Raw genomic sequence first — 9,261 nt, forward strand, 5'->3', positions numbered from 1 at the left:
TGCCAAACAAGGACCAGGTCACAAAATATAGTTTTAGATTTATAACAGAGTTTACATTAATTACTAATTAAATATCTTTTTCTTTAAAAAAAAACCTCCCGGTTTGTTCTTATGTTGTGCAGTTCGCTGTCCCAGGTGAGGGGAGATTTAAGCGCTCACAAGCATATTAAACCGTGCCACATTCTATATGTGCCTTTCCCCAGTCAGGAGCCTGTAATTTAGTAGTTGGTGTAAGCTGCTGTCTGTCATATTTGTTTTTTTGTTTATCGTTTTGTCATAAATCAGACCATTGTTTTTTTCGTTTGTCAAGTCGACGCCTTTTAAAGCCGACTAAAAAAGTATGGGATTTTATCATTGTTGAAGGCCTTACGGTGACCTATAGTTGCTTAAATCCGCTTCATTCTGCTGAATAGTCGTCTCATTGACAATCATACCACATCTCCTTATATTTTAAGTATTATTGACTTATTTTTAAAGGCAACTACAACCAGACTAGTATGTTAGTTTAAAGAATATTTCTAATGAAAACAAAAATTCTTCTTAAGTAAACAAAATATGTACAAGCTCGCGACTTATACTGTTTGATTTTTTTTAAAATAACATGCTACAAAACATCATTTTAAGAAAGTATTGATATCGCAGAATGCTATAAAAGGGATTCAAATCCGACTGCGGCTATGACATAGACTATTTATATAAAGCCTTATAATAGAGAAGACAGAAGACCTGGATACTCATATCTTGTATACAGAACAACTGTATTGATGTTTTAAGATTAATATGTTGTATACTTATTTATACACCAGAGCTAGAATTATAATGCATCTTTTAAGTTAAAGAAATAAAGTCACATCAAATCTAATAATGGCAGGAGAAAAATCAGTTTAGATCCTGATGGTGTATCCTCATAAATTCTTTGAAAAAAATTTACGAAATGGTAAAGATTGATTTGATTAAGCGTAAATTCAGATATCACCTGGATTTTTTTTCTTTTCGGATTGATCATTTATTTGCTTTTTTTTCGCCTATTTTAATTCTACACATTTGTTTCCGGCATTTTGTGCTGCAGAATATTCATTTCCATCCTGTCTTGTGCAAAGTTATTTATTTTCAGTTCTTACCCGGCCGAGTTATTTATCATTCATAATCCTCATGCCGCTTTCCAGAAAATCAAATTGCAATCTTGCAAGTTTCAAAACAGAGAATGTGTGTTGAAAACAAAATAACAACGTGCTGCTGTAACTGTTAATGCAATTTGAAGTATTACTTGTATTGAAGTATATCCTTTTATTTGACACAATATCAGTCTTGTTCGTGAAAAAGTACTACAAAAGAGAAGTCGGGCGAATATACCCCGCTCCCCCACTACCCTCAACCCACTTCTTTTAAGTAAGACCAAACAAAAAGACTTATTATTCTATTTTGAAATAGTCTTTTATCTGTGACTATTTGTATTTGGTTACCACACATTTATAGTCTGCCGTTATAGTAATTGGATGTTTAACGTCCTACAAAAGAACTAAATAAGTTCGGCGATCCTTTTCCTGATTTTTTTTTTTATTGAAATATATTTTAAATTAGACTTATTTGTAGATCTTGTCTTGCTCATCATTTTTGCCTATCTAAGTTCCTATCTATCTATTACATTTCTTCAGATATTAGGCAAAAAAAAAAATATAATAAAAATCGTCATTAAAAGGCAATAACTCCAATAAGGGGGTCATCAGACGATTTCAACCATGTTTGACTTATTTGTAGAAATTGTCTTGCTGATCATTTTTGCTGCATAAAGTTTCTCTCTAGCTATTATAATTTTCAAGATAATAGGCAAAAATTTTGAAAGTTGGTAAAATTCGTCATTTAAGGGCAATAACTCCTATAAAAAGTAATCTGACATTTTGGAAATAAATGGACTATAGGTAGATATCATCATTTCAAACATTTCTGCCCTTGTCAGATTTCTCTATTCATAGTAGTTTTCAAGATAATAATCAAAACTTGCATTTTACCCCTATGTTCAATTTTTAGCCATGTCTTAAACAAGATACCCTTATTATAATTGTGGCCAAGTTTGGTTAAATTTGGATCAGTAGGTTCAGAGAAGAAGAATTTTGTAAAAGTTAACGACGACGGACGACGGACGCCAAGTGATGAGAAAAGCTCACTTTGCCTTTTCGACAAGGTGAGCTAAAATGGGTCTAATAAAAACTAGGTATAATTTTAAGTATTTCGAGACGGTCGGTATTCAAGTTTACGTAGAACATTAAGGTGTTTCTTTACACTTGTAATTATACTTTCAATATGATAGTTCCATTTTCGTCACTACTAAAGGTAACTCCCAGGTACATATGGGATGTACTTATGGGGATATTTTTATCATTTAAGGAAAAGTTGTGATTTGGTATCTCAATAGTTGAAAATGTCATAATTTCAGTTTTATCAGGATTAAATGACATCAGCCACTTAGTTGACCAATCATCTAGCTCTTTCAAGTCGCAGTCGATCACAGATTTAATCTGTTTACCAACGTTACCAGAATAACTGAATTAAGAAGTGTCATCTGCAGTAAGTAAATCAGCATTCAAATAGACCGTAATCACCATCCTCTCATTGACATATGATGCCATCCCGATTGCACGATTTAAACGTGTCCAGTACACGGGTGTCATTCGGTATATCGAGAAAAATGATCGTGAAAGAATTACTAACGGTGGTCAAGCATTGCGATCGGATCGTGAAAGATCTGGTATCGGATCGTGAAAGCAATTAAGTGTAATTCTATTTCAAAATTTGTGAAAATTCTGCTGTATTTTCAAAAGGTGGAACAAATCAGTTAAAAAAATTATGTCTGTCAAAATGATTCAACTTCCTTAATAATACTGTGCACTAAGTTAACGAAAAAATGATGTACTTTTTAAGAAAACGCAAAAGGCGATCTTAATCTTATGAGAATCATTAAGAAAAAAATCACGTTTAGTATCTATAATGGTTACATTCCAATGTATCATGATATATTTGAAACTTAATCTGTGTTGTGTCAGGAAGTCAGTAAAATAAAAGAATGTTATTACTTGAAGAAGTTTATATTATTTTTGAAAAAAAGTATAATTTTGTTGATTTTTAATCAAAATTGATTGTGAAAGATCATTCAACGCATGGGAATTAATGCTGTCATTTTTTTTGGTGATATATATTGTTTTCAATTTAGACTTGTTGTATATATATATTTATATGTAAAAGGCAATGCTACGTGTAAATATAGGCATCCATGATAATAAGACCTCCAGGAGCATAAATTGTCGAATTTTAAATATCTTTGAATGCTAAATGCATCCAAGAATGAGTGAAGCGAGAGGGGATCTGGTGGTTTTCCCTTGGAAATATCTTAATGTGTACGTTTTTGTTTCCGTAAGGGTTAAATAAAAGAAGCTATATCATTTAATTTACATACAGGTGTATAGAAGATGTTCTTTCCATTAACAATACAAACTTTTCTGATTGGGTCCCATTAATAGTCATGAACTAGAGATTACAGACACCACATATACAGATTCCTTTGCCTCATTTATAGACATATACCCCGAATTTGACTATAGCGGTTATCTCAATACCAGAGTATTTAGTGTCCACAAGTTTGAAAAATCGTGCACACGACTTTGAAACTCGTGCGCACGACTTTTAATCTCTTGCGTACGACATTTAATAAATGGTGCGCACAACCTACAAAACTGGTGCGCAGGACTTTAAAACAGGCGCGCACGACTTACAAAAACACGGGCGCGCACGACTTTTAAACTGGCGCGCACAACTTTCAAGAACTGGTGCGCACGATTTTCAATCTGGTGCTCACGACTTTTAAGACTGGTGCGCACGACTTTCAAACTGGTGCTCACGACTTTCAAAGTCGTGCGCACAAGTTATTGAAAGTCATGCGCACTATTTGGAAAGTCGTGCGCACCATTTTAAAAGTCGTGCGCGCCAGTATGAAAGTCGTGCGCGCCAGTTTGAAAGTCATGCGCACAAGCTTGAAAGTCATGAGCGCCAGTTTGAAAGTCATGCGCACAAGTTTCAAAGTTGTGCCAGTTCTTGAAAGTCATGCGCACTATTTTGAAAGTCGTGCGCGCCAGTTTGAAAATCGTTTGCGCCAGTTTGAAAGTCATGCGAACCAGTTTGAAAGTCATGCGCCCAAGTTTGAAAGTCATGAGCCCAAGTTTGAAAGTCGTGTGCATGGGATGAAAAGTCGTGTGCAAGATTATTTAAACTAGTGCGTACCATATTAAATCTCCGGCAAACGAAAAAATGTATAATTACTTGACACTTAAGGGGCTCCGTAAGTATGCTATAAATACTATACTGACTGTACTATCAGCTACACAAACTTTTTTGTTGGATTCTTTGTTTGATTTAACTGTAAGTGTGTCTAAATGTTAACTATAGTTGTGCTGTATGTCTGTTATGTATGTTTACATAATTTTGTCTGCTGGATCCCAGATACACAGGCAATTTTTTCCAACGTGTGTTTAACGTTTGTGCTCATGACGTGAAAACTACGTTATTTCCACGTGTGTATCACACCGTTTAAATGTTTATATCACCTGTATTTGACACACACAAGATCTCACGTGATAATCACGTTTTAATCTGCTCACGTGATATTCACGTTTAAACGTAACGTTATTTTCACATATAAATTTTTTAATGTGATATTAACGTGTAAATATTGTGTTAATTTCTTACGTAAATATTTAAACATGATTTTAACGTGTAAATATTGTGTTAATTTCACATTTAGATTTTTTCACATTATTTTAACATGTAAAAGTTGTGTTATTTCACGTCTATATTTTCAATATGTGAATTTCATATCAATGTCACATGAATAACATTATATATTATAATGTACATAAGTGCAAGTTATTTTTGCAATGGCTATGTTGGATTTTCATGTGTTCAGTGAATATTTAAGGTAATTGCATCTGTCATATAAATTTTACCTTAGTACAACATAAAAATTCATCAATTGCAAAAAAATTGAAGTTGTAAGCGTATTGTATGTTGTTTACTGTAAAAAATAATTCCTTCACATGAGTTATTCTGAATTAACAGACTATAATTAGAAATATACATTGTGTTTTGTTAATGCTCTGAATGATTGAGTCTTCCTTTATTTCCTGTTCTATTTTATAAAATCTTCCTTTACTTCAAGTTGACAATGGTTTTCATTAGAATCACAAGAGGTATATTCTGTAACAAGTCTTTTTAACTGAAATAAAACTCATTTCATGTTCTGATATCTTCTTTTCAGTCTTGTTGTTATAATGATTTACTGCTGCAGGCACTTATTTCCTCTTTTTATTCATAGAATATGTTTCACTCTGTCAATTTTCCCTGCAAACATAAGAAAAGTAGTAAGAACAAAGAAATTTATTAATTTTGTTGTTGGATTCTACTGGTACTGAACATGCTCTAAATAGAAGATGCAAAACTACATCATATGAATGTTTTAGTTTGTGATTATTTCATTCGAATAATTGACTTAAAGAGGATCAGACACAAGTTTTACTTCTGTAAACAATAGGATAATAATATTATATTAAATTGAGTATGCATACATACAAAATTATTTAATTCTAACAAGAGTATAAGTTAACCAATTTGAAAATAAAATGCAAGGCTCAGCTTGATATGACTGACCACAGATGTATATTGACCAATTTGAAAATGGGGCCCAAAATCAGAAATCTCACTAAATGATTAGATTCAGCATATCAAAGAACCCCACAAATTCAATTTTTGTTAAAATCAAACAAAGTTTACTTTTGGACCCTTTGCTTCTTAATGGGGACCAATTTAAAAAACGGGGCACAAAATTAAAATTTTAACTTAACAGATAAATATCTCATATCATAGAACCAATAAATAATTAAATTTTATGTCTTCAAACTACAAAGTTTAAATATGTACCCTAGGGACCTCAATGTGGACCTATTTTAAAAAGGAGGCCAAATCTATATACAAGTAACAAGGTTTGAAAAAATAAATTAAAGACTTTGAATTAAACACATTGAAATTGGTCAAGAAAAAAACAGTTTACACATGTACAAAGAATAAAAAAAGTGTTATGTTTGGCCCCTAATGCCTAAACTGTTAACATGGTTAAGGCCATAACCCCTAAAATCAATCCAACCTTTCTTTTGAGGTATGGAAACCTTGTGGTGTCATAAAGATCCATTAACTTAAATTTGGGACTGTATAAATATGTCATGTATATTATAAAAACAAGAGTGCACACCCTGAAATATCTCTCCTTCTTTACTAACCATTGATTTTATGTTGATAGTCCTAAATATAAAGCTGAACTACAACTATCACATAAACTTAACATGATCCATGAAAATGAGGTCAAGGTCATATGAACCAAACGAGAAATACATGTAGTATGTACATTTGTACACCTTACAATCATTCAATACACTAAATATAGTTAACCTATTGCTAACAGTTTCTAAAAAACAGACTTATCCAAGAAAACTAAACATTGACCAATGAACCATGAAAATGAGGTCACGGTCAGATGAACCATGCCAGGCAGATATGTACAGCTAACAATCCTTCCATACAACAAATATAAGTTGACCTATTGCTTATAGTTAAAGAACGGACGAAAACACAAAAACTTAACACTTAACAATGAAGCGTGAAAATGAGGTCAAGGTCAAATAAAACCTGCTAGACTGATATGTACATAATAAAATATTTCCTTACACAAAATAAAGTTGACCTATTGAATATAGTATTTCGGATGTACGTACGGACGGACAAGGGTAAAACCTAATGCCCCCTCCGCTACAGCGGGGGCATAAAAAAGACCAAAACTCAAAAAATTAACTTTGACCACTGAACCATGAAAATGAGGTCAAGGTCAGATGACACCTACCAGTTGGACATGTACACCTTACAATCATTCCATACACGTGACAAAATATACTAGACCTATTGCTTATAGTATCTGAGATATGGACTTGACCACCAAAACTTAACCTTGTTCACTGATCCATTAAATGAGGTCGAGGTCAAGTGAAAACTGTCTGAGGGACATGAGGACCTTGCAAGGTACGGGCATACCAAATATAGTTATCCTATTACTCATAATAAGAGAGAAATTAACATTACAAAAAATCTAAACTTTTTTTTCAAGTAGTCACTCAACCATTAAAATTAGGTCAAGGACCATGGACATGTGTCAGACGGAAACTTCATCACATAAGGTATCTTTATACAAAGTATGAAGCATCCAGGTCTTCTACCTTCTAAATATAAAGCTTTTAAGAAGTTAGTTAACGCCACTGCCGCCACAGCCGAATCACTATCCCTATGTCGAGCTTTCAGCGACTAAAGTCGCAGGCTCAACAATAAAAACTACATTTATGGAATTTATAGGAAGAAGTGATGAAAAAGCAAATGAGGATGAAAATTGAAGTTTTGAAGGTTGAATCCAAGATATATTACCATACCCAATGAAATAAGAAACTGCTTAGACATTTATATATTTAAATATATATGTACAATGACAAGACTCAATACAAAGTTTACAGTAACACTGAAGAATGACAAAACTCAATGCATGTCTGATACAAAGTTTACAATAATACTGAAGAAAATTTTGTGACGGTCAGATTGATGGGACAAAAACAATAACACAAGTTCTCTTGTTCTCCTTAGATAATGAGGCTGCATGGACAAGCTAATATATAGCCTTTATTTATATCTTTAACCTGTAAGTCATTTCATGATAGTCTCGGATACATGTACCCGGTACATAATATTCAAGAGCAGAGACGATCAAATTTGAATTGTTTTACATTTGTCATTTAGTAGCCTTTTATAGCTGTCTATGCAGTATAGGTTTTACTCATTGTTGAAGGCCATACAGTGACCTATAGTTGTTAATGTCTGTATCATTTGGTCTCTTGGAGAGAGTGTCTCATTGGCAATCATACCACATCCTATTTTTTTACATTTGTATGACACTTATATTGAAGTCTTTGTTTTAACCAAAAGATGTCTCTACTGGTTTTGTTGTTTGTTCGGGTGCTGATTCATTGAAATATAGACGACATTTCTTTTCATTTATTTATCTCAATCGTTTGACCGTTAGAGCCAAGTTAATCAAGTATAAAATAAGTATATAATACCTGCTGCTTTTACTTCTCCTTATTGAAAAAGTAGATTTCCTTTGTTAATTTCTTTTTTTTCCAATGAGCTCCTCAACAATTTTCTCTGTTCATTAACTAAGAACTTGGGAACTTGCTGTATCTCTATAAACATATCAAATTATTCAATTGATGGAAAAAAATCTTTTATTTTTATAATGGTATTATTTATTACACAATAGAAATATTACTCTTAAATATTTGTTTACATGTAGCTCAAGTTTGTAGTAATGTCATAAATGATATCGTCAGTGAGATTTAACCCCCCCCCCCCCTGAAGTACAAATAAGGAGAATATTACAACTGAAAATATCGTTGAACAAGAGAAGAGAATTATCCTGTCATCAAGACAAAGATTGATACATTTCCAACTAAATCCCACATCCCCACTTTTTCACCCCCAATATTCCCCTAATGTTCACCTGTATTAATATCAGAGACAGATTTAATGCGCAACTTGTGTCTTATCGAATTTGTGTTAAGCTTATTTAAATAGAATATATGTTTTAACTAAACTTTAGTCTAGCCTTAGGGTAAAAAAAAATCAGAAAAAAAAACTGTAATTTTATCGAACTTACCTACACTGCATATTATTAAAGTCCCAAGTACACAGTACAGTAGACCCGAGACCGAACTTTTTTTTACTTCTACAGTTCCGCCATTGTACAGTACACAGACTGTCAGTTTCATATAGACTGGTATCACATATTGACAAGGAGATTTCCAAAAATAACCGCGGGAACTACCGCACACCTTGAAAAATTTCGGAATCGGTGTGTAACCCAGAAGCGGAATCAATTTATTAACATTGTTTTGTTATCCAGCTGGTACCTTGATATAATTTAAATATTTAATTTAATTAATTATTTGAATATTTAAACATGAAATACAATCGGTAAATTCAGTTTAAACGAGAATTGATGTGATTCGTCTCTCAGAGAATTATCCCGTACGGTTCACAGAAACGAGCGTCTCAGACGACACATTTGGACGACACCAATTTTGACACCACAGTAGTGGCAATGAAAAATAATGCAGATACTCTTGG

Source organism: Mytilus californianus, unplaced genomic scaffold (genome assembly GCF_021869535.1).
Source record: "Mytilus californianus isolate M0D057914Y unplaced genomic scaffold, xbMytCali1.0.p SCAF_10, whole genome shotgun sequence".
NCBI lineage: Eukaryota > Metazoa > Mollusca > Bivalvia > Mytilida > Mytilidae > Mytilus > Mytilus californianus.